At 36.1% G+C, this 25,527-nt stretch overlaps 1 long non-coding RNA gene across 1 annotated transcript in view; it reads left to right on the top strand.

The window, feature by feature from the left end:
- The window catches only part of LOC141363855 (uncharacterized), a 41,909-nt gene that overhangs the window by 13,656 nt on the left and 2,726 nt on the right, over positions 1–25,527 (top strand). Inside the window, exon 2 of the long non-coding RNA XR_012369445.1 lies at positions 23,567–23,720. This is a non-coding gene — a long non-coding RNA (uncharacterized lncRNA). The remainder of the gene's footprint in view (positions 1–23,566; positions 23,721–25,527) is intronic.

Genomic DNA, 25,527 nt, shown 5'->3' with positions numbered 1-25,527 from the left:
GGGCCTGTGCTGTGTAGACTGACACAAATGTATACAATTTCAAAGAATTAAACATCAACAGTGATGAAAAACTTTGTTTCATTTATACTTGTTTAAGATAAACATGTTTTCCCCCCAATATCTGGTTCAGAATAGAATTGTCTTCTTTTGTTTCATATTACCACAAAAAACGAATGGCACTTTAGTTTATAAATAGTCCTCTACCAGTGGTAAATGACACATATTAACCATAAATTCTGTCTATATTACTTGCAATAAGGCTAAAGTAAACATCTGTAAACAATTATTACATAAATTTGTATGACTGCATTGGTTTAAGATACCAATAATGCTCTGGGTCCACTAGACCCACAAACATGGTCTAAGTAACAAAAATATGAACACCACACAAGGGTTAATACTGACCAGATACAATACTGATTTAATTTTTTTTATTGCGTTTTGAAACCAAACTCTTCATTAAATGTGGTCAGATGAGAGCAAAATTAAACTGTTTGGATGCCATAATACACACCATGTTTGGAGGAGAAATGGCACTGCACATCACCCTAAAAACACCATACCAACAGTGAAGTTTGAAGGTGAAGATGCTTCCTATGGTGTCTCTTGGTATGTTTAACATCTTTGCAATCTTCTTATAGCCATTGCCCTTCCTGTGAAGATTAATCACCTCTTCTCTTGTCTTCCTGGACCATTCTTTTGACTTCACCATGTTTGTAACCACACCAGTAAATGTTTAGAAGGAGTTGAGTATCACAGTCATTTTAAAGCTGCCTAATTGGTTTTTATTAGGCTTTATTGCTGTTCCCTGACATCCATAGGTGTTTTCAATACCTGATTGAAAACACTTCAATGAACCTCTGTTCTTCAGAGTGGTAGTTCTTTAAGGGGTTGAATAATTGTGTCAATGAAGAATTCACAAAAGAAACATTTACTACTATATTACAAAACCAATTGATGTCATTTTAGTTGTATATGGTTCTTTAAGAAGTCATTGTAGGATTTCATTCTGAATACAATTACAAATGTACACTAAATTCCCTAAAACCCTTAACAGCAACAGGTTGAATAATTTTGAACACAACTGTATGTATATATATATATATATATATATATATATATATATATATATATATATATATATATATATATATATATATTTGCAACACATTCTCACTTCCCAAGGCGTCAAAATTTGAAGCATGTTCAAACGCCTTCAGAGTCAGTATAAAGACGCGAAGGGTGCCCCTATGCGTCACTATATCGACGAAATGGGAACTCAGTTGCTTTCATGCTAATCCCTCAGCGTCGGATATAGACGAAAGGGATTCCCGGAAGGTGATACCGTCACGTTATGCGACGATTGGCAGGATCATGCCGCTTCTGGATGGTAACGACTCATTTTTTTTCCAATTTTTAAACCATTGTCGCTTGGGGTTTGGATGTCAGTTTGTTTACACTTTTTGTCTTCTGATTTTTAAGCCACTGTTGCTTGGGGTTAGAGTTCGGGTTAGGATGTCTGTATTGGTTTATACTTTTTGTCTTCTGATTTTTAAACCATTGTCGCTTGGGGTTAGGGTTAGAGTTGATGTTTGGGTTAGGATGTAATTTTATGTAACAGAAAGTAGTTCTAACCTCAACCCCAAGCGACAAAGGTAAAAAATTTGGAGTAGTTACCGTCCAGAAGCGGCATAATCCTGCCGATCGTTGCATAACGTGACGGCATCACCTTCAGGGATTCCCTTTCGTCTATATCCAACGCTGAGGGATTACCATGAAAGCAACAGAGTTCCCATTTCGTCGATATAGTAATGCATAGGGGCACCCTTCGCGTCTTTATACTGACGCTGAAGGCGTTTGAACATGCTTCAGATTTTGACGCCTTGGGGAGTGAGAATGGGTTGATATATAGCCTATATATATATATAGTAAGAGTGTGATATACAGTAGCTTTATTCCATCATGGCTGTGCACGAGGCCGCAGGCAATCACAGCCGTGATGATATAGAGCTATATCACATGAGTCCTCACACGACGAGAGCGATTTTGCTTTTATACAACAGTTCAACGGCACAAGTATAAAAAAAGAAAACTACATAACAACAACGGAGTGTTTTTTAAATCCTCTTTGATGAGGAACTACTTTCTTTCCCCACAATTTGAAGGCCAGAATGACAGATAACTCTTTCGGCCTTATTTTGAACGTTATAATAACTCAATAGATGGAATAGTTGTTTCTCAAGTTTTAAGATTAGTTCAGGCGAGAATATGTACAGTACTGAGGCCACCATCACCAGCTTTGTTGTTTTAGCAAAGTTTAAATGTACATCCATATTTATTTTTCACTCTTTTTATTAAGATACAAACAGAAAGTACAGGAAATATGTACACAAAATTAAAAACAAAACAATTTTCAGAACTAAATATTTTTCCATGTTATCTTTTTGCGTAATCGTTTTAGTACTATACAGAATAATTAAATGTTTTTATTGTAACCATTATTTTTTTATATAAGTCAGAGAGATGCTGCTACCCAGTCGAGGTTTCGTGATATAGTCACGTAATTTTTTGATTCTTTTTCATGATATTATCTCGAATTTCCGCATTTTTTCATGATCGTATAACGAATTCCTGTTTTCGTGTGATTATCATGTATTAGTTACTCAACTGCTTTTTCCTATTTTTAAACCATTGTCGCTTCGGTTTAGGGTTAGATTTAGTGCTTGCATTAGAATTTCACTTTATATATTGGTTTATACTATTTTTTTTAGATTTTTTTCTATGTAGCCTGGAGTTAGGGTTAGAGTTGGGTTTGGGTAGGGATGTCATTTTATGTAAATCTAACCCTAAACCGAAAAGACAATGCAATAAGACAAAACAGTTGAGTAACCAATATGTGATAATCACACGAAAAAATGTGGAAATTCGTGATAATATCACAAAAAAAGAATCAAAAAATTACTTGACTATATAACAAAATTTCGTGGATGTTTCTAGGTGCTGCTAATAAATATCAGTGGTGATATCTCAAGTCGTGTTTTAATAGTCACGTCAACGGAAAATAAGTCATCAAGGGTCCCAATGTATAGTGAGCCAGTGTTCTTACCTTACCAGTTCCAAAGTGTGTTTTTGTGTCCTTTAAAGGTAAGGGTAAATGCCTAAACATATTCTTCAGATAAAGTACTGACGTTTCAATCACCATTGTTGATGCGTGAATGAACTTTGTATCTCTGCATAACAGCATTTATAATCATTTATCTCCGTATTGTTTGATCCTCATTTGTTTTGAAGCTGAACTATTTGGACAAATAAACATGAACATAGCTCAGTTGCAAACTCTTTTACCTAGACTTCAGTAAGACAAACGAATAAGTAAGATTGATTTTTAAAGACGTGTACAATAACATGTTTTAATGGGTCACGTGCAGTCACTTTTTGATACTTGTTTCGTTTTCTGTCAAAGCAGAGAATATACAAATGAAAAAAACTTTTTTTTTATTTGTTACAGTTCAGACGAGTAAGATAATTTGAAGTGACAATGTAGTCAGAATGCAAATATGACGCAGCGATGTCACTGATATGCTATTACGTTATCTATCGACATTTAGTGACTTTTCAAGCAGCCTTTAGCTCCTTTTCATAAAAAATAGTTGGCAAAACTGGGTGTTACGCATTACGAAGAAGCCTATATATGTTTATTTTTGTTAAACCTTTGTGGATGAAGAGAGCACAGTGTAATTTAATATCCTGAAGGGAAATAAATGAAATGCCTTTGAAGGAAAAACCCATTGTTTGCAATGAGATAAAGATCTTTAACAACAACAGTCTGGCAACTGAACACAGGAGAAACATTGACTGGTTAACAAAGATCTGTATTGGATTACAGACACTACAGGTGTGGATCCAGACACACCCCAAAACACCAAACTTGTTAATCAAGTGCATAAAAGTTATAGAGTTAAACATGAAGTTATCAATTCCAACAAAGGCTACAGGATGAAAAACATCTTTTATTGTGCTGTTGACTATTTATACCTCAGACAGTACAATGCTGGAATCTTAAAAGACAGAATACCTGTTAGACATAACAACTAAAAACATATGGGGCGGTTTCCCGGATAGGGACTAGACTAGTCCTAGACTAATAAATGTAAGAGCTGTCCAAACAGAAAACAACTTGACTGACATATCTAAAAATACATCACTGCCCTTTGTTTTGCTTCAAAATGCAAACAAGTAATCTTTTTAGTAAGCCATGTTTGTTAAAACTAGTTATATTTCCTAATTAAACTGAAGCCTAGGCTAATCCCTGTTTGGGAAACCACCCCAATAAGTTTTGAAGTTCGAGTCATATTTTTAGGGTTGTGCTAACATGTTTAGCAGTCCATAAGCACTCAAGTATTTATAGTGCAATGTAAAATAATGCTGCCTTAAATTTGTAAGTATTTTCAGTATTTTTTTCAATCTTGATTTGTGATAAGTTACGGAAAGTTTTAAAATAATGTGTAGCTATATAAAGCTCATTCAACTTTATAAGTTACAACAACTCATCACTAGTTAAGATAAATAAGCTGAAATGATTTGTAAAACTTTTTATAGACTCTATAGTCGGAGGTGGTGCAAATGAGTGGGGGCGGAGATTAATTAGCATATTCATATTTATGTTCCGTCATATTCATAGATCCCCGCATACTAAATGACGCAAGAGTGTAGAGTTACATTCAAACATTCAAAGCATGAGGAAATTACTGTGACAGGTAAAACTTTTTCATATGCTATTATGACACGCAACGATACGTTTTAAATGATAAAAGTCTTGACTACAGAGAGACTTTAAACTCTATTAAAACACACCAGTTTGCTTTGTTTGTTTTGGAATTTCCATCTACAGTATTACTAAATGAGTTATATAATATTATATAATAATATATATAAATTATAAGAATCCCCACCTTAAAATTGTCCATGAGACACTTTTCTTATGAATCTCATCCATCTAAAGCCTCTATTGCTAATTCTTAAATGTCATTTTATATCTTTACAAAACTTAACAAGCATGCAATCAGTGTTTATTCATTTTCTTCTCTTTTAAATCATTGTATTCATTATTTTCAATTGATTGCTTTCGCTTCCATGCATATATTTGAAGAGTTTGTTTCCAAAACAAGATAACTCAAAAATCTTGTTTTTTGTTTGTGAATTCCAATTAATATCAATCAAACTGCAATTGGTTTGTTTTGTTTTAAGCCTTTATAACAAAAATACAGCTAAGTAGCACAATAAAACACAATAAAAACATAACATGATAATCAACATGTTTTAACAAATATTTTACAAACAGAGTTATCTCGTTTTGGAAAGAAACTCTTCATTTAGGGGCTGGACACACCGAAACTTTCAAACGCAGCTGAAAACGCCTTGAGGACGCCGAATACCAGCTGTTTTTCAGCCAAGCGCTTTGGTAGCTCTGATACTTGTGCTGTGAGCCGGTTGGTTGCTGTGGTAATGTCCCACCCCTCCTCCATTGTGATTGGATGGCCGTGTGAGAACTGACATTGACGAGCGGAGTTGAAACTCTTTCAACTCTTGACGCTCAGCGCCGAGCGCGGAAAAGTGCGCCGGTTTTTAGTGCGGAAAAATGTAATGTAAAAACGCTAGCTGCTGGCTTATTTGAAAAACACAGAGCTTTCATTGGAAACAATTGAAAACATTCACCGGCTGCGGGCGTAAAAGTGTTGGTGTGCACGCCCCCTTATTCCAGTTAACTTGGCGTAGTGATATGGAACTAAAATGCAGTCGACAGACCAGACTACTTCATAGGTGTGCATTTAGTGGAAAACATATTGCCCACCTTAGGACGTTTGCCAACCAATCAGAATGAAGCATACAACAGCCCTGGTACAGCTAAAAATATTTCTGCTGTCCTGCTGGTTTTATTAAAAAGTGCATTATTTTAAATCCACTCATTTCTTTACAAACTAAGGCATCAGAAGCAATTAAAACGCATTCAACTGTATTTAATACAGATTCCTCTTTTTGTGTAATATGTAAATATGTAAAAAGTGTAATTTTGCCACTGAAAATAATATATTAAAAAATATCAAATGACCTGATGTTGAAGTTTTTAGAACACTCTAAAAAGATATATTTTGAATTGCCATAATGGGTTAATATTGGAGAGAACATGTGCTGGGTTAAAAATGACCCAATGTTGGGTTGTTGTTATGCAACCAGAGGTTATAATAACCCAGCAGTTGGGTCAGTTTGAAAGGGGACATATCATAAAATAAAGCAATAAGCCCCAAGAAGCAGTGGGTTACCAGTGCATTTTATAACAGCTAAGGGGCGTTGTTAGGCATGACGCGAAGCGGAGTCGTATTATATAATGCACTGTAACCCCACTGCTTTGCGGGGTTTATTGCGTTTATAAAACGGTTACTTCAAATGTATAGCAGGGTTTCACAAAATGAAACACAAATAAGTTGTAATTATATTAGTACAAATATTACTCTTCCGCCAAACAAAGTAGTTCCTCAGAATCAAGTGTGGCTGCAACAGAGCGCAATTCTCAAGCAACACAGACGCAGCAAAGGCACAATGAAAATATGATTTAAGACTGTGGTGTTTATTTTTATAAATCAACATTCATCTAAAATATACATTAAGATTTATATTGTGCAACTGTTGAAGTGATGATCAAATATGCTTGGAAGCATGCTTAACTCTTTCCCCATCAGCGGGTTTTTTTTTAAGTTGCCACCCAGTTTTAGTTTAATGCCTTACAGACAAATTTTCTTCTTTAAATAAACATAAAATATCAAATGAAAGAACAGACCATCCGCTTTCCAACAACAACAAAAAAAACCTGTTTCATCCTATCTTCATTTGTTCTCTTATCAGTTATCACCTCTCAAATTTTCAGCTAAAAGCGGAGATAATTCAATTTTTGTGAAGAACTTTTGTAAGAGATCAGATTCAGAGCCATCAAAACTTACGTGTCACACTAAATCCACCACAACGCTGCTGTGTCGAGTGAATGCGTCAGTGTTTAAGTTGGGTAAGATTGCCATCTAGTGGATAATAGCGGAAATATCAATTTAAGACAAAAACAAACCAGAGAACGTTTTCTCTTTATTGACAAAATGACTCAACAATATTTATTGACATTTATCTGGATATCGCCATAATTGTGCAAATGTAGAAAAATAAAAAAAATGATTAAAGACTGGTGTTTATTTTCATAAATCAGTACGCAGCAACAGTGGCGCAGTGATACTTGTGATCCTGTCTGAACCATGGGTTTACCAGGGTATTTTATCACGGCTTAGAACGCGTTTCAACCAATCAGAATGAAGAACCAGAACGAGCCGTTTTATAAATCTGATTTTTTCCATGTTTAAGTGCAAAAATTGGGTCACCAGTGCTTTTTTCAACCTAGAAAATGTGAAAAAGAACAACCCATTAACTTAGTTTTCGTAAACCATTCTGCAAGCATGAAATCTGGCTCCCCTTGTGATGTCAGAATCTGCACTATCTAACCACGGCACTGCCATTTAGTGCAGATATCAACTCATTTGCATTTAAAGGACACACCCAAAATGACACATTTTTGCTCACACCTACAAATGGCCATTTCAACATGCTATAATAAATTATCTATATGGTATTTTGAGCTAAAACTTCATATTATGTACTCTGGGGACACCAAATATTTATTTGACATCTTAAAAAAGTCTGGTGAAATGTCCCCTTTAAACCAGTGGCGTTTTGTCCAATATTTACACAACATGGCTTAAAAATAACCCAGACATTTTTAAAGTGTAGTAACAAGAGTACTTAAAGTAAGTTAAAGTTCCCCATTATGCCTACATAATACAAGATGACGTTGTTCAGTTGAATATAAAAAAATATTAAATGACACTTTACTGTGATATATTTTACTATGCTAATTTTCTATTTCAAAAATCCCCTTTTTTCTCTCTAGTATGTGCCACGATTATTCAGCAGATGGTGCTGTTGATTTGTGTATCGAAAAAAAACTGGGGTTGAATTCCAACAGGAAATTATCATCTCTATGCCCCTTTCCCTTCAAAGATCAGAGTAAGATGTGTAAACTCCAAAGCGAGTTGCGCAATTATATCTCTTAGTGGGACCCTTAAAATTACACTTGGCGAATGTTTTTTTTTTACACGAGTCATTTACTCTTTAGCGAATGTTTTTCTGGAGCAAATGTTTATGCAGTGTTCCCTTCAAGAGTGTTTGGAATTCGCCCAAAAAAAAAATATGGAGTTGTTGTAGTAATCAGACAAACCGGTTTTACATTTAAGCCCTATCATTTCAGATAAAGTGTATTTGCAGACAGATGTCATCTCTCTTGACCTTCAAAATTCTTTTCACATCAGCTATTGGAACAGATGTATTTTTGCAGCAAGTGTTCATTATTGACAGGTAGTGTACTCTTTCACATCCTGGACACATGCCAGCACTACAGATTTAAGATGTTTCTCATATCAAACGCATTTGATTCAAACGCATCAGTAAAGTATTTCAAAACCTGAAGTGTGTGTGTGTGTGTGTGTGTGTGTCAGATACAAAATGTGCCGTGTTGGTGTGTCTCCATAAACAGGTTTGAAAAACACTGTAATAGATCGTTTACCGGCCATCAGACACCTGCAGTCAGGGATGCTGTAGATAATAACGCCATTCTGCATACCACGACAACTTCTGCGTAAAGAAAACTCTGCTCATTATATACACAGGACATCCTTTGGGTTTGGCAATTCTGTGCTCTAATTGTCACATCAATTTACACAGTTTGCAAGGTAATGTGAATGTTAACAGAAGGTAAAACATTATAAAGCAGCACTACAGCTATGATAAAAAACAAAATACTTAAGCTCATTTTGTGAGTCTATCCGAAACTGTAAGCTCCTGCCATTCCTGACGTCAATCCAGCAGATGTGGGTTTTGGGTTTTACTGTGCTAAATGTGTCTGTTTACTGTTAAAAAAATGCAGCATGAAGTTAAAACAACTTGGTTTTGCAACTTACTACACTGTAAAAAAGTTGCTGTAATTATGCAGCTGGTTGCCAGTAACTTACTGTAGAAGATAAAGACTGAAAATGTTTCATGTTTATTTAACTTTGAACAAACTGTTGCCAGTAAATAATATAAATGTAAAATCTACAGTAAGTTACTGGTTGCCAGTAATGCCCAGTAATACTGTAATTTCTACAGAATTTTTTTACAGTGTATTTTAAGTTTTGACCTGTGAAAAGTTGAGATAACTTATAAATAACTTAATTTTATAAGTTAGAGAAGCATAAATATACGTTGATTTGACAAAAACGATGAATTTTTTACAGTGCATACTGGGTAAAATTGGACAGAACTCATGCTGGGTTAGAGATGACCAATGTGTAATAACCCACACTGTAAAAAAAATCTGTAGAAATAACAGTGTTACTTGCAGCTGGTTGCCGGTAACTTACCGTAGATTTACATTTATGTTATTTACTGGCAACAGTTTGTTCAAAGTTAAATGAATATTAAACATGAACATGTCTTTATCTTTACAGAATAAAACTGTAAAATTACAGCATCATGCAAAGCATTCTGGGAACCAGAAATCATCATCAACCTTTTTTGTTTTTTCTTCAGTTTTGTTTCCCAGAATGCTTTGCTTGATGCTGTTATTTTAGTTTTACTCTATAAAGACAAAGACTTGCTAATGTTTAATGTTTAACTTTAAACAAATGGTTACCAGTAAATAACATAAATGTAAATCTACGGTAAGTTACCGGCAACCAGGTGCAAGTAAAACTGTAATTTCTACGTATTTTTTTTTACAGCGCAGCAGTTGGGTTGAAATAGGGTGACCTACATGCCATTTTCCCAGGACATGTCCAGACAAGGATTTCAGGTGCATCTACCGGAAGTCTAAGTCAGGTTCTATTTCAGAAAAGCACAAATGTACAAATGAAATTACAATGATTGTATGTTTTTAACTGAAATTTGAGAACATCGATTATGTATGCGGTCAACAAATATGACTTCCGAAAGCACACCCAAATTCCTGGCCTGAACGCAAATGGCACGTATGGTCACACTAGGTTAAAACAACCCAGCAATGAGGCAAATTTAACCCCACGGTGTGTTCTGTCCAATATTTACTCTGCATGAGTTAAAGATAACTCAGCCATTTTTAGGACAAATAGCCAAATTTACCACAGTAAAACCCAAAACCTACACTGTAAAAAAATTATTTGCTGCCTTAAATTTTTTTGTTTAATCAAATTGGATTTGCAAGTCATTTATCTTACTATTATGTATCTTGACTAGAGATGAGTTGTTTTAACTTAAATGAAGTTGAATTATATTTTATAAGTTGTAGCAACTCATCTCCTGTCAAGATAAATACCAGAGTTGTATAGTACTTAAGTATTTTTACTTTCTACATAAAAGTAAATTTTCAATTATTCGTATTTTATTAGTGTTTTTCTTTGGAAAACAAACATTCCAAAACATATTATCATAATTTTTACTCCACTACATTTCATAATTTCAAGTTTTTGGTTTATATTTAATATTTAAGTACATTAAACATCTAGTAATTTTTTTTACTTTTACTTAAGTAAAAAAAAGTTCGTACTTTTACTCAAGAAAGTAAAGTTACACAATTTTTATGTAATTAGGCATTAAATCAATTTTAATATGCAATATATAATGAATACACAGTATGATTTTATGCTTTAGAATGTATTGAACATTTTTTAGTAAAGAAAAGTAAAAAAAAGTATTATACACCTCTGATAAATACACTGTAAAAAATACTTTGCTGCCTTAAAAAATGTTGTTAAATCAACTCAGATTTACAAGTCATGTCAACAGAGTATATGGTTGAGAAAAGTCAACTTAATTTTATAAGTTATAACAACTCATCTAGTCAAGATAAATAATAGTATGTTGAAATCACTTGTAAATCCGAGTTGATTCAACAAAAATATTTAAGGCAGCAAAGTATTTTTTACAGTGTAATATTAAGTTAAAATGACTTGTAAATCTGAGTTGATTCAACAAAATCAGCAAAGAAGAGATGGGCAGGTAAGACAAAATACCATAAGTTTTATGTGTATAATGCTTCTGCAATATTTTAAGAATAAATGCAATCCTAGAAATTAATACAAATATTTTATGAGAAAATTAGGAATATATAGAGGTAGATTGTGTAAAGGTTAAGTGGGGATTTTGTATTTTTATATGCAATACTGCTACACAGTGAATGAATGAAAATTTGCACATGCTTTAGATGAAATGTAATAGTAGTATAGCAGTAGTGAGTATTTTAGATGGCCACAATGAAACCAGATATCTGACGCCTCTCCACGTTTCGTTTTTGATCTGTAAACACACCTTTGTGTCAGTTGCTGAACCCTTGCTGGATTTGAATAATTGATGAATGTGTGATAACTGTGGTGCTGATGAAGGAGAGAGAAGAAGGGACCTTTGTGTTTTTTTCTGTGTCTCATGGGGTTGCTCTGAGATTCACTGCTTACTCAGGAGTGAAACCTTCATATCCACGTGTTTTGTGCTGACAAAGGGCAAATGGGATTCTGTTTTACAGCAAACGATGCAAGATTGCACATCGCGCTTGAAAAGAGGGCCAGGCGGGGAAAAACGAGGGGTTACTTGTCATCAGCATCTCTACTTTGCATAGAACCGAAACTGTGTATAAATGAGCGACAACTAAATGTTTATCAGAAGTTTCACTTCTCTTGATATTTTTTTATGATTTTGTTTCCATTTTTTGTCGTGACAGGTTGTTTGCAGGTGCAGGTCTGTGCTTTCAGAATTTTTGTTGTTTTTTTCTCATGAAGCATTAAAAGCATTGTTTCTCTCTTTCTCTTAGATTAAAGATATTTTTTAGTTTTTGACCATTGGGGCAAAATAAGCAATGTAAGATGACCCTAATAGCCACTTTTTGAGTCTATAAACCAAAACTTTATCATGTATATTGTGTGTGTAGGAAAAAACACATTATCCTTAACATTTAAAGTGATTGGTAGCTATATTTGTTAATTATACAAGAATAGGGTCCGCTGTGGTCAAATGTACTTATAAAAGTCAAAGGTCACCAATGTAAATCGATATCTAACAGTAATAAAGATCCGTTTTAAGTCAACTTAATGAGATCCCACGGGCGCTGAAATCTTTCCCTCTGCAATGCCGTCTATTAAAGTGCTTTCAGAATCACAATTGATACCCCCCCCCACGAATTGATACCATATACAAGAGATGCTATAGGTGTGAACAAGGTTTTGAGATGTAAAAATGCGCTGACGGGAAATCGATGTACTCCCCTGCCGATACACGGCTCGCCATCACTCCAGCTGCCTCGCGCGCAGCCGGCCGAGCCCACATCGCTCCTGACTCTCCTCACACCAGCGCCGTGGCAGATGGCGACCGGGAGCGGAGGGGGAACGCTGCTGCCGAGCCAGGCTCTCTCTCCCCCGCCCGTTCTCCCTCGGGTGGGGTTCTGAAAAAGACCCTCCATCCAGGATTCAGACCACTACAGATGGGCTTTTATATACAGACTGCGGTTTTCCATCGAGTCGGGAGGGAACGCGGTGCCCAAATCTATGCTAATAGTGTTTACTGACAATTGGTAAATTTTGGCAGCTCGGAGGTCTGCTACAGATTCTGGTGTGCGCGTGATTCAACGGGAATCGATATCCATCCGCCCCGCTCCCCCTCTAAGCATTCGGGATGCGTTGCGAACTTTGACAGCTCCTGAAAACTCGTGCAAATAGTCATCAATCGCTGCGTATTAGCAGGGGACCAAAATAAGGGGGCTACTGAAGTGCGATAGCGCAATACCGGGGTGCGAGGCGGTGTGGGCCGCTAACCTAAGCATTTTACGAGCGGGAAACTCTTCAAGGGCCAGAAAATTGAGATGCTTGTTCGCTGTAAGCTAACAAACAAGCAGTCATGGCCCGTGATGCAGATGGCTCGCTGCCTCCCACTGTTTTGTGTTTCCATTCGGCGTTTCATTGCCGCAATGCATCGGGCAGCAGAGCGGTAATGATCCTCAAACCGCTAACAGGTCTTTCTGTCAAACAGATTAGTGTCAACTCTCATTGATTTGTGTTGCTTTTCAAAATGGCCTGTTTTCTCTCTCGCTAGCAGATCAGATCTATAATTGGTTCTGGCCTAAATGATGCCGACGAGGTTCCTGTCTGATTCTCTCTTTCTCTCTCGTATTCCTCATCGGTTTCACCCCCCCCCCCCCCCTTTCATTAGCAATTCAGCAGACTTGCTGAAACCACGGGGTGCCCCATTCCCGTCACCCCTGATTCAATGAGTCAAAGCCTTCGTCCTGCACAAAGACACGGTCAATCTGTGCAACAAATCACCCAAAATGGTGCCATTGCTCTCTCTCCAAAGAGCAGTTATGGAAACCGAAATGGAACCTAGGACTCTTCAAAACATAGTAAACGCCCAATATCCGCTCTAATTGGTTAGAAAAATGAAGCCAGATATTCATATTTGCTTATTTGTTGCTCCAAATGAGTCCATAGAAAAGCTCTAATAGCGCTCTTCACAAACTGAGTGCGGAGGGGGGCGGTCATTGTCGCGGGGAAAAATCGCCGCTGTGGGGTAATGACTTTACCTGTTATCACCCTCACATCTTCACCTGACAGGAAAAGTGTCTATAGATGCCAGCTGCAAAACACAAGAATAAAACCAAAGATATTTGGTTGTATTTATTTAGTTGTTTTCACAGAGTGTTTTGAGACCCCAAATGATAATCTTGAATTCTGAAAAAAACTGTTAATTTCCTCTCTTTCATGGGGCATTATTTTCTTACTTCTGTGAAACACAAAAAGGAGATTTTAGACAGAATGTCCTTACCTTTTTTTCTCCATGCTGTGTCGTGAGAGGGGTTTCATAAAACAAAGTATAAAACTCATACGTTTCAAAAGTATGAGTCTTGGTCAGATGTTTATGATACTTTAAGACTTTTCGTCTTGGTAATTAAAGGGACACTTTTAGAAGACAATCTTAAAGGGATAGTTCAACCAAAAATGTTGATTTATTCACATTCAAGCCATCTTCGAAGTATATAATTACCTTTTTTCAGATGAACATGATAAGAGTTATTAGAAAATGTCCTGGTTGTTCCAAGCTTTATAATGGTAGTAAATGGTGCTTCTGATCTAAAGCCCACAAAAGTCCATCTATCCTTCGCAGAAGTTATTCACACAGTTTCATGGTGTTAATAAAAGCCTTCTAAGGGCAATCAGTGCCATTTTGTTAGAAAAATATCAATATTACAAGTTAAAATAACTAGCTTCCGGTAATGACCGATGCACGTTCACAAGAGAGTTTGTTTACACACTCTCGGTCATTAATGGAAGCTAGTTATTTTAGTTTGTAAAGTTTTAAATATTGATACTTTTCTTACATAATTGTATCGATTGCCCTCAGAAGGCCTTTAATAACACCCTGAAGTCGTACAATTACTTCTGTGAAGAGTTTCAAATCAGAAGCACCATTTACTACCATTATAAAGATTGAAACAGCCAAGACATTTTGTAATATACCTGTAACTCCGATTGTGTTCGTCTGAAAAAAAGATATATACACTCTTAACCCAGATATTGTCTTTACTTAAACAATAATGTAAACATCACTTAATATTTTGAGTTTTGGACCAAATACTTAAAAAGTATAGTTCATTTAACTTTTAAGCGTACACATCCATTAAACTAAAACAATCAAGTACACTGAACTTAACATTTCTAGTTCATGTTGTGAGCAATACCCATAATCCTTTGCGCCTAAATATATTTTAATGATTTTCGGCTTTTTCACAGATTAAAAACTGATAAAAACTTTCACTACTTAAATATTTGTTAATAAAATGCCATGTAGGTTTAAGCTTTTATATTATTGATGTTGTTTTGTTGTAAATTATAATTATAATATTGTTTCTGTGGAGAATCACATTTATTCAATGATTGACTTAAAGTCAGTCATGAATTTTGTGTTCCATTTATAACACCAAACGTAATATAAAGGATTAAAAAATGGCAACTTGATTTTTCCGCTTCACCAACTAAATGTTTTATGTTAATACAACTTAACCTGTTTAGTTTTACCCAGTGTAAACTAATGTTATTTAGTGAAACGGGTTTCCTCGCAAATTTCTAGTAATGTCAACTAATCAAGGTTAAGTGTTTTAAGTCTATTCAACTTAAAATTGTTGTTAGAACAGCTTATATGTTTAAGTAAACTTCATTCAAGTTGTTCAAGTAATCATTACTTAAATTTTTTAGGGCAACAAGTTTGCTTCATTTTTTCATTTTTAATATTTTCAGTAAAATCAACTTATCTGAGCTTACAGTGTATATGTATTAATATACATTGAGGATGCCTTAAGGGTGAATAAACCATGAGCTCATTTTCATCTTTGACTAAACTATTCCTTTAAGGAGATTCTGTCTGATTGAACAAGTAAATGATGTCAGTATTTTAATTGTTGTGTGAATTGTTCCTTTAATTTCCATGTCAGTATGAGGGGCTTGTTAAAGGACAAGTTCAGTATTTTACACTTAAAGTCCTGTTTTCAGATTGTTAATGATGAAATAGAACGGTTTTGACTGAAATTTGGACATATGATACTGGCGCGAGAATTTTCAGGTGTTTGTTGTATCACCTCCCACCTCTACAATGGCTGTATACAGTAGGTGCACTGGAACAATCCTTTCTCAAATGCATTAAACTTTCGTTTACAAAGACGTGAAACTCACCGAGTGGTCAGGGGTGTCCACTGACATGCCCACACAAAAATCGCTGCAAAAGATGCTTTCCAACAGGTTTTATCGTAGTTTTAGATGTGCTGTGAGGTACGGTATTACTCCGCACCGGGAAAACGTTGTTTGTATTCTTGCAATTGGCAAAGGTGGATTATCGCCACCAACTGGGCTGGAGTGTCTATTATTCAAGCTCTCAATGGAAGAACATACGGGTGTGAGGCGTTTGGAAAAATAGGTCCACATGTTTACAACGAAGGCTAAAACACCTGTTGGAAAGCATCTTTTGCTGCGATTTTTGTGTGAGCATATCAGTGAACACCCCTGACCACTCGGTGAGTTTCACGTCTTTGTAAACGAAAGTTTAATGCATTTTAGGAAAGATTGTTTCAGTGCACCTATGCAGCCATTGTAGAGGTGGGGGCTGATAAAACAGAAACCGAAAATTCTCAGGCCAGCATCATATGTCCAAATTTCAGTCAAAACTGTTCTATTTCATCATAAACAATCTGAAAACAGGGCTTTAAGTGTAAAATACCCAACTTGTCCTTTAAGATATTTCTACTGTAGCTGTTTTCAGTCACTTTGACAACCAATGCAAACCCTAATCTTAAATTTGACCTGGTTTATGCTGATTTAGCTGGTTACCCAAACCTTCTAAAACTCCAGGAGAAACACTGTTGTTAATCCAAACAGCTTTTTGGTCACCATGTAAATGTGTGTGTGTGCAAACACCATCTCAGTTTGTGTTTACAGCACATCTCCATGTGTGAAGAGTCTGGTCTCTCACAGACATGTGGGGTTATGGTGGAAAGCTTTGCCCTCCAGTGGTTATAAAACATGCAGGCCTATCGGCCATATACCCTGCCTCCCTTCAGACCGATGAATAATAGCACAAAGTAAAACTATTGAATGATTGAATTGAATGCGGTGTGTCTGTCCAGTTAACGCTTCTCCCAGAAACACTTGATCACTGCCAGAGAATAGAAATCACAGACGGCTTTCTCTCGTGATAAGACACAACACAGCTCTCCGTGTGATCACTTGAATTCTGATGTCTTTTGAGAAATCATGACTTTGTTAGATCTCAACCAATGGCTTTGGAGAAAGATGCCCATCCTTAATTGTTGTTGATAGTAATCAGACATATGAAATGTATAGTCCAGTATGTAGACATATTTCAGTAGTTTGAATGTTTCATGAAAATTTATTTTTATTAATCTGCAACCTATTAGGTTACTAAAAATGCTGGTGTGTTTCAAGCCATTGTTGGATCAAATATAAACATTTCTATAAACAAATATAAACTGGTTAATTTAATCCAACAGGTGGCTTTGTCCCTTTTTTGACCCAATGTTGCGCTGAAAATAAACATTTTTGAAAACCACTAAAACTTCCGGTCTGATGAAACTGTCTATATACATACTTGCTATTTTCACCATGTATTTTGCTAAACATACAGGATTGACCATTTAGAGTTTTTTAGGGAATGTTTTAAGGGAGTTTTGTAGATCAGTACTTTTTGCATTTGTGTATTAAACATGTCCAGAAGCATTATGCACTGTCAAAAAAATGGTCTATAGCTCTTATGGGGGGTATCCTTTCAAAAGTACCCATTCACACCTAAAGGGCTCTATCATACACCCGGCGCAATGCGGCGCAATGCAGCCCAATGCGCGACGCAAGGGTATTTTGCTAGTTTCCACCGTGCGCAAATATAATTTTCACGTGTAGCGCCACGTCGTTTAAATAGCAAATGCATTTGCACCCAATTTTGCCCCAAGGTGTTCAGGTGCATTGTTGACGCGTTGCTATTCTGAGGTAGCTAAAATAGACTACGCCATTGACCAATAAAAACCTGGTCTAAAGTCTAAAGTCAATATTGTTTTTGTTATTTAATGAGCGCATTAGTAATATGCGCCTATTAACGGGATGACAACGTGTGTTTACTTATCACATGGATGCGCAGCAGCACAAAAACGCTTTTAAATATGAAAAATCAAAGGAGTCTCTTGGACATAAATGAGGATCGATTATGAGACGTTAGAAGACGTAAAGAGCAGCTTCACTTGTAGCCTGATAAGTACAAGTGAAGTACAAATTTTGCTTTAAACAAATGCATTTTAAATGCTACACCACGGATTTATTGTATTGTATATGATGACTTTATACCTGTGGATATGATGAGATGAGAACCGTTTTTAAGTAATTCTTTTCAAAGCACGCACGGCGCTGACCGAGTGCTGAAACTGCTCTCCACACGTTTGTAAATTCTTTATCTCCTGTTTGTTACAAATAATTTTTTTTTTTAGTACAAACCTTTTCTTGCATATTTGTAAATTATTTTTTTGAGGTAACACAGATCATGTAGGCTATCCATTCATTTACAGCAATTAAAAGCCTGTTAATTTTACTTCCATGACTGAAAGAAAATGACTTTAAAGGTTTTAATACCAAAAAAGAACAGTTTCTATACAAATAAAAACAAGAAAATTTTTTTATCATCAAGAAACATAAACTGGTGGTCTTCCTTCACTTAGTTTTTCAGTTTGCAAATTCCGCCATCTAAATAGGAAATCGTCATGGTGCCAGCGCAACTGCCTTTTAAAGGGGATGAGAGCTGAGACTCTCATTGTTTTATTGCACGTTATGCCCAAAACACACCCATCATCACTCAGTACGAGAATATGAACAACCCTTTGAGGCCGTGCGCTTGGGCACAAACCATTTTTCCTGTCGTTAAATTAGCCAAAGTGGCATCAGACATGCCCGTTTAGACCGTGCGCTTAGATCGTTAAAATAGTGCCCAAAGAGTTCAAAAGTACCTCAAAGGTACATACTGTAAATGTATATACACTGTAAAAAAGGAACGAAGTTAAAATAACTTGGTTTTGCAAGTCATTTCAACCTACTATATGAAGTTTTGGCTTAAAAAAGTTGACATAACTTATAAATTCAAGTTGAAATTGTCACGTTCCAGAGGGCTGAGCTGATCTCATCTCTTTCTGCTACGGCGGCATTTTTCCGTTTCTGTACTAAGGACTTTATTTTCCGTATCAGTTTCACGAATTGATTACTCAATTGTTTTTCCTATTTTTAAACCATTTCCGTGTGTGTTTGGGGTAGATTTGGACTTTGGGTTAGGATGTCACTTTAACTATTGGTTTACACTATTTTTTCCAGACTTTTAAAACAATTGTCACCTGACGTTAGGGTTAGGAGTTGGGTTCGGATGTCATTTTATGCTACAGAAAGTCATTCTAACCTCAAACCCACGTGAAAATGGTAAGAAAATGTATTAGAGCATTGTTGACACTGCCAATCCAAATCTGATTTTGGTGCATATCCAATAGGAATCCAATCACATTTAGAACGCGTGAACAGGCTAAAAACCACACAAAATTTGTCGTGCAAACGCGACGTCATTGCCATAGAAACCGTTTTTTTTATCCAGAAAATGGCTACAGGACGCACAGATCGGATCTGAACAGTTGTGATAAACAATGTGGTCAGTGAGTCTGTCAAATTAGATATGCACCAAAATCAGATTTGGACTGAGAGTGTGAACAAGGTATTAGTCTTGATTGAGAGGCTGCAAACAGCAGGAAACGTGTCACGCTTCATGTGTTGTCAGTTTCAAAGAAGCGAAAAAATCTTCATCATTAGATGAACTGTTGGCCAATTCCTTAGTGTGGTCCAAAGGCTCCAGAATAAATAATATTTAAATTAAACTAACCATCAGCGCAATTCAATTGGTTTGATAGAGCAAGGGAAAATAGATCTCTAAAATAGAAGTTCTTTTTGACAGTAAATCAAATTGTAAGGAGTAAAAAGTACTTTTTTTTCTTTAAAAAAATGTAATTAAGTAAAAGTAAAAGTACTGATTTTTAATTGTACTCAAGTAAAGTAAAAATCCACAAAAATAATACTTAAGTACAGTAATCAAGTAAAATTACTCAAGTACTTTACACCTCTGCATAAAAATATGTGTTGAGTTAACAAAAATGCTTGCAGTGTACATATCTATACCTACATGGTACATAGGACATTTTAAAGGGTACAGCGACACCCTGCACTTATTTAATAAAATTTTAGGTATATGATCAAAGCGTGCCATAAGTATATGTAAATAGTTAGAGGAAATAAATGTTTAGCTTTAGTTAGTGTTTTAGATGAACTATTTAGGTTTAAAATGGCGTTGTTTCAAATCCCCAAGTGAATAAAGTTACCATGAAATGTAAGTAGCGATTTTTCCAATTTTCACACATATGACACATAAGCCGAGTGAAACGGCTTCTGAAATAAAAAAGGTAGGGCTTAAATTCATTCATCAAGAATTGATTGGATCATTTGAATTTGCGTCATGTTGCTAATTGCTAATCGCTGCAATCTTTTCCCGGACTCCGCCCACCCGCCATACCATATGACTGGAAGTAAAGAGATCGTAGGAGGGGAGGAGATTTGCATTTTTGATTAAAGATTATGAGGACACATTAAAAAAATAATAATGAAGCTCACAGATAAGTCATTTGTAAAAAAAATACCACAATATTACAAAACAAATTACAGTTTTTTATTTTAATGTCTTTTCGACTTTAATATTGTGTTTGGTGACCTATCCTACATTTTTTAAAGCATGTTTATCCATACGTAAAAAAATGACTAGTATTTTTTTACTACAGTTAACTTAATGGCCAAAACACAAACAAACTTCAAATGTTAATTGATACTTATAACTGGTTAGCTCTGAAGTCGAGTAAACCCAAAAATGTTTTTGCAGTCTAATAATTTTGCTTCTCTTACTACCCATCAGATGGGCTCAGTTGTTTTGGATAATAGGGTTATTCTTTGAAAAAAAAAAACATGCAAGACGGTTTTGGAGATGTATTACTACAATATGGAATTAGCCCTATTTACTGTACACATTCTTGTTTTGTGTGTTAGTTTTATGTACCTTTGTAGGCACCTGTTTTTTTTTTACTTGGTCTTGAACTAAGAAATAAGTGCTGTGAGAGAGCATCAGTGAATTATCAATGCTCAATATATTATATAGACAGTTTAGCATTCATTATAAATTAATGTTAGATATCCTTTCACAGTCAGAATCAAGCATTTCAGAAAGCTTTATACTGTAAGTTTGAAGGAAATGGGTCGCACGCATGCGAAGGTCAAGTCCTCTGTAGCGGTCGAGGATTGCCGCCGTGGCGGAAAGAGATGAGATCAGCTCAGCCCTCTGGAACGTGATGATTTATTTACGTACAGAGACAATATGAATAATGTATCTCTGAAGAACATGAATTTCTTTAGTACTAATTGTGGAGAAGGCTGGAACGGAGGGGGGGACCGTAGGACCCCCAAGATCAGAGCTGCGCGAGCCTCAAAGATGCCTGTCCTGCAGCCACCGTCATCGACTTGCAAATCAGCAGAAGGAGGCTAATTAGCAGCAGGCTAATGAAAGCTGCATTCAGGGCATCAGTGAAGAAAAAAGGCCATAAAGGAGAACCGGGATTCCTTTCTCAGCGATATCGTTGGCGCCATTTGAAGCTGATTTCAGAGCACATCAATATATGAACAAAGTTGAGGAAAGAGAGAGAGAGGGAGAGAGAGATACAGTATGAAATTAGCATTCATTTGAAGAATGGAGACTGTTATTTACTGCCTTTGCTTTTGGCACATTTAAGGCTCTGGGGAACAACTTCTCTATGGTGTCTCAACCCGGCATGCAAAATTCACAACCATGGGAGACAGGGGATGTAATGGCAACTTCTTGAAATCTCTCTCTCTATCTTGCCCACGCTGCTTACCATCGCTTGGGTTTTTATGTCTCTGTGTGCAGAATCTCAGATCTGAGGTCTGCAGTGGTGCAGTTTTTGTGGCAGTGGGAGCTTGCACGGGCAAACATACAAGTACATGAACCGGTCATGTGACATGTTGAGATGTACATTGCAAAAGGCGCTAAACACCACCTTCCTCAAAAATAAGATTGGCTGAATGCTGCTCCTGTAGAATGTAAAACTGTATTTACCTAGACATAGATGACTAATAAGAGTCCTGTAATGACATATCGTGGGCTTCAAACACTTATTTTTTCCTCCTTCTTATGTAGACCCCGTGCATGCAAAAGACTGCTGGAAAAAAACAGGCACCGTTGTTCCAATGCAAAAAACAAAGTTGTGACTACCGAGTTAGCGCTATATGCTAGTTAATGCTATATGCTAGCGTTTAAGCTGAAGTTTTACTATTGACGTTACAGGAGTTACGTTTGCAGGTCCATACTGAAAAAAAAACATACCACTCTCCAAACAATTTATTATTCCTCAAATTATGTATCTTCGTCTGATACAGTCTCAAACATTGTACACACAAAGAGCTACTGAAGGAGCTGCTCTGACAAACAGCCAATCAGAGCCGAGCTCAACAGTAATAATCATGACCCTTTTAAATAAGGTAATAATAGACCATTTCATTCTGAAGGCAACGGACATGTTAAACCAACTCTGGATAATTTTTGCACTTAATAACGCCACATACCTTCTATGTAGATATCAGAGAACAGATTAGTTCAATGCATTCTTTGGCACCTTTAATCAAATACCTTCACTTCAAATGTGCTTAATCCCATTCTTGCGCCATTCATAAATACGACTTTGTTATCAGAACCTCCTTAATGCCACGACGTCTCGGTCCTCTAAATGCACGAAAGAAGAATTAGATAAGTGACGATGTCCAAAACAACCGTGCATCACATTCAAACTTGTGTCCCCTTTGAGTATTTGGACCTGAATACAACCTGAATGTGGCATTCACATGGACCACAGTGCCACCTTATGTGTGGTTCAGTTTCTTTATTTTATGCTGTGTTTACACCAGCCGTGGTAAAGGCGTCAGGCGCGAGTGATTTCAATGTTAAGTCAATATAAAGACACGTTGACGTGCATCTGGAGGTCTCGCGGTGCGAATGAGGCAATTAGCGTGGCAGACGCGATTCCGCCTCATTCGCTCGTCAAGTTCACGCGAATGGCGCAAATTGAGCATTGCCGCAACAAATGCGCAAGTTGAAAAATTGTAACTTTGGCGTAAAAACGCGCCACGTTAACTAATCAGGAGCTTGCTTTAGTAGTGACGTGATTACAGAAAGCGAGTGGAGTCCCTCCCAGAAGCCTCTCCCATGACATGAATTTCCGTTTGAATATCTCGATGACTAGAATTTCACGCACAAATAAAGCGAGTACACTCAACCGGTTTTGACGCCTCAAACATGGCTGGTGTAAATCCACGGTTACACTTTCAGTTTCATCATTGTTTTAGTTTGCAATTGTTTACTATATGTCTTGTTCAAAAGAAGTGAGAATTTTGCCACAAAAGCTTTGCATGCACTTGGAGGGTTTTGCAGCTAAATTAAATGTGTTATGATGAAATGACAAAAGTGACATTTCTGAAAATAAGGCATTTCATTTACTGACTAATAATCTTTTCATTGGCATTACAGTAAAATTACTGAAACTAAACATACAGTACAAACCTGATGAAAATGCTAATTTACAACTAGTTGGTGAAGCAACTAGCTTACCTGAACGATTGGATGGTTAGATAATTAGTCTGGACTTGATCCAAAATTGTCCCAAAAAATCTGTGTGAATGTTAAATACTACAGTATATAAAAATAGTAAATTAGAAGAGTTTTTGGATAGCTAGTTCACTTTTGTGACCCATTCGTTGAGACGTGCATTTGTGTGTGCGTGTGTGTTCAGTAGACAAGACAGAAGAGGATCAGATGATTGGGGATCATATAGCCGTGTTGGCCCGTGGAAGTGTCTGGTGTCTTTGAAGATGTCGTCTTGCTGTTGGTCTCAGAAAGCCTACGGCTGGATCTCATTCTGCAGCATCTCTGAGCTTCTCAAACAGGTCTGTGTGAACATCAGTCGTCATACTATCACAGCCTCAGGGAGACACGTAACATAAACAGAGACGCCTCAGCTGCGTTCATACACATCTATATCACTTCTATGCGCAGACAGTTTGCATCAGCTTTGAGTATTGTGAGTATTTAATGTTGAGGCAAAACCTGTGACTTCACATATAGAAGTATTCTCTAGAGATGGGTGGCGTGAAAGTCTATATTGAGACTGTTAAACGTGGCAACCAATACAGATTTTGCTTTACCATTATTTTACAGAATAACATAGAAGATATACAGTACTGTACAAAGGCCACCATCACCAGACTTGTTGTTTTAGAAGTGTTAATGTCATCCATATTTATTTTTCAATGTATTTTATTAAAGGATTAGTAAATTTTCTTTAAAAAAAAATCCAGATTTACTCACCACCATGTCATCAAAAATGTTGATGTCTTTCTTTCTTAAGTCGAGAAGAAATTACGTTTTTTGAGGAAACATTCTAGGATTTTAATGGACTTAAATGGACCCCAACACTTAACAGTTTTAATGCAGTTTAAAATTGCAGTTTAAAAGGACACTAAATGATCCCAAACGAGGCATAAGGGTCCTATCTAGCGAAACGAAGAAAAAAAAAAAATATGCACTTTTACATCACAATTTCTCTTCTTCCTCCAGCTGTGTGACGCGCCAGCGCGACCTCACGTAATTGCGTAATGACGTCGAAAGGTCATGTGTTACATATATGAAATGCACATTTGCAGACCATTTTAAACAATAAACTGACACAAAGACATTAATTAGTATAATTTCGACATACAACAACATCGAAACGGTCCACTTTCTCCACACTTGTAAACACTGGGGCGTAGTTTCGCATATGTCATCCGTGATCTCTTCACAGGACAGGAGGAAGACGACAAGATGTTCAGGTTTAAAAGTACATATTTTTTATTTTTCTTGCCAAAAATGACAATCGCTTCGCTAGATAAGACCCTTATGCCTTGTTTGAGATCATTTAGAGTCCTTTGAAACTGCAATATTAAATTGCATTAAAACTGTTAAGTGTTGGTGTCTATTAAAGTCCATTAAAATGAGAAAAATCCTGGAATGTTTTCCTCAAAAAACATCATTTCTTCTCGACTGAACAAAGAAAGACATCAACATTTTGGTATGACATGGTGGTGAGTAAATTATCTGGATTTTTTTAAGAAAATTGACTAATCCTTTAAGATACAAACAGAAAATACAGGAAATATGTACAAAAAATAAAAAAAATAATTTTTAAGACTAAATGTCTTCTTTAGGCATCGTTGGTGTTTAGTGTGACCTCTCTTGTCATTAAACACATCTTGAGCGTTTTTGAGCAGAATGAAGTAAAAAGATTTCTTTTAAATTAGTAATTAGGATTTAATTTTATTTAGGTTTAAGAGATCCTGCAGTTTCCTATATTGCTCAAGTGGAAGGGGATTTTACCCTAAAAACTTGACACATCAGTTTAAATTTTTAAACAGTTTTTAATACTATATACACATTTCCTGTATTTTCTGGATGTATTCTATAAGAGACTAAGAAACAAATATGATCACTATACACTCTTAAAATGAATGTGTTAAATTAACACATCTTGTGTCTAGTTAAGGACAACACATCTAGTGTGTTGTCCTTAACTTAACACATCTCTGTGTTATTTTTGGAATAACACACTTTGTGTTGTTTTAACACATCTTGTGTTGTCCATTTCATTTATTTAAGCTCACATTCTACACGAAATGACACACAATGTGTTAAAACAACACATAATGTGTTAAATAG

This window comes from Misgurnus anguillicaudatus, chromosome 5, assembly GCF_027580225.2.
Source record: "Misgurnus anguillicaudatus chromosome 5, ASM2758022v2, whole genome shotgun sequence".
Classification (NCBI taxonomy): domain Eukaryota; kingdom Metazoa; phylum Chordata; class Actinopteri; order Cypriniformes; family Cobitidae; genus Misgurnus; species Misgurnus anguillicaudatus.
Note: the sequence above shows the minus strand (reverse complement) of the source record. Positions and strands in the feature narration are given on the sequence as shown.